At 36.7% G+C, this 2,136-nt stretch overlaps 1 long non-coding RNA gene across 1 annotated transcript; it reads left to right on the forward strand.

Moving 5' to 3' along the window:
• The first annotated feature begins 1,656 nt into the window (after positions 1-1,656).
• On the forward strand, positions 1,657-2,040 carry LOC109591676 (uncharacterized). The gene is made up of 2 exons (XR_002189922.1): positions 1,657-1,884; positions 2,009-2,040. It is a non-coding gene; the product is annotated as an uncharacterized LOC109591676 (long non-coding RNA).
• The last annotated feature ends 96 nt before the right edge of the window (positions 2,041-2,136 follow it).

Consider the following 2,136-nt stretch of genomic DNA (forward strand, 5'->3'; position numbering starts at 1 on the left):
TGACTGGAGGTAATTTGTATCAGTAACGGTAACACCAGTAGTACATTGTACTTGGTAGCAGTTACCTAATAATAAAATACCAGTAAATATACAAGTACAAAGTTGCAATTGTTGTTTACCTGTTGGAGGAATCATCAAGATGTGTCTTAATAAAGAGAGAGAGTGAAAGAGGAGGAGGAGGAAAGCAATAAGAGACAGAGCTGCTGGTAGTTTAGATGTCTTCTCTCCTGATGTAGTATTGCCTGACTTGCTGTCTACTGCAGCTTTGAATGAGTGAGAGTGGTGGCCATTAGCTGGTCTACTGGAGGCAGCTTGACAGTAGTTCCACAGTCCAATACTTGATCTCCATTGAGAGACATCAATCATCTTGTACTATAGTATGGAGGACAATGAGAGAATTAAACTTATGGTGTAGCTATTTCAGTGATCACTTACACCACAATAAAGAAAGAGGGACTTTATACAAGCCGGGAAGCTGGAAGAAAGTGCAAAGTTAACAACTTTCACAAGTTTGAAAAGGAATAAGTTTTGCAGCAGCAGGTCAGATTAATTTCATATACCAGTATAAAGGATGGGTGTATATCCAGAGAACAAGAAAAGTGGGTGTATGTGTATCAATGAATTATATTCATAGATTATTATCAATGTCATGGGAACTAGGGATTGGGTATGAATTCCTCTACTACATTTCCATTACAAATTAATATATGTATTTTGACCAAATTTGGTAATAATGACAATAGCAGTAGGCCAGTGACTTATTTCCATAAGTTATGGTCCCAGTGAATACAGGTTCTATATACAGTCAAACCTCCGATAGCGGACAGTCCGAGAAGCGGACACACTCTCTAGAGCGGACAAACCTGCAGTCACCGATGAAAATAGCCCATCTTACTGTACATTAGCAACCTCCCAGAAGCGACCACCTCTAAACTCCGGACAGCGGACAGTTTTACAAGCACAAAGAAGCTTCTAAACATGTGATTTTACCTCTGTAAACGGACATTTCCGGAAATATAGAAAGCCACACCCTCAATATTAAAGTTAATAGTAATCATTAAATTAATAAGAACACTTAGAGCAGTTATTATAGTATAATAATGATGCTAGGCCTAGTATTTATAGATTATACAGTAGCTATAGCTTAATGCTTGACCTAAACCTGATCTCTGAAACAGGGGGAGGTCACAACACAACCTCTGAGAAGAGGACAACCTCTGAATAAAGGACAATAGCTGACTTCCCAAAGTGTCCGCTCTTCGGAGGTTTGCCTGTATCTGTATTGTATCGAGACCTATCAGTCATTACAAGGTGAATTCACAATATTGCATGTGCAACCATAAGTGCTACATAACAGAACAGAGTTTTATTCTTGCATTTACCATTGTATTATACAGCACTTATGGTTGCAAGACAGCATTTTGAATTGACCTTAAGAAATAAAATTACTATAATTGCTACTATTAATAGTATCAGTAATAGTGTTACTATTAATAGTATGAGGTACTTACTGTCTCCTTGAGTGAATTAAACTCGTCTCACTTGATCTCTATCAACTTTATAATCATTTACTTCTCAATTCCTTGATATTATAACCTTTTCATAAATTGCTGCAATATTAGCAAGAGTACAGTGAGTACTTACTCTGTGGCATCAGTCAAAGGGATGGTAGGCATTTTCACCATGTGTGAGCACGTGGTTATAGTATACGGATTCCGTTTCCCTTTGGTATTGTATCTACAGTCTCAATGGAATGCAGAGTCCACTCATAGATATAGGACTGTTGTGGACTGCAGTGAAGAAGTGAAATCAATCCCCTCTCTGCTCTCCATTTAGTGCCCACCTCTTATGAAATTTGATTGTCAACTGGACTACAATTAGTAGGTGAGTGGGTGGAGAACAATATCACATAATTAATGAACTTAATTAATTTAATACTTGTTAGGATGAAATTGATATAGATATAGATATTATTATTATTATTATTATTATTATTAAAACTTTACAGACTCTACAGACACACAATGACACAAAGAAACATGAAAGACTATAATTAAAAGGGTGAGCCTGAAGGACACATACCAACTTGTGGCAGAGCCTTAAGAAACTAACTATATATAATACATGTATAACTAT

The sequence above is a fragment of the Amphimedon queenslandica genome, unplaced genomic scaffold (genome assembly GCF_000090795.2).
Source record: "Amphimedon queenslandica unplaced genomic scaffold, v1.1 AMPQUscaffold_7526_Cont20524, whole genome shotgun sequence".
In the NCBI taxonomy this organism is placed as follows: domain Eukaryota; kingdom Metazoa; phylum Porifera; class Demospongiae; order Haplosclerida; family Niphatidae; genus Amphimedon; species Amphimedon queenslandica.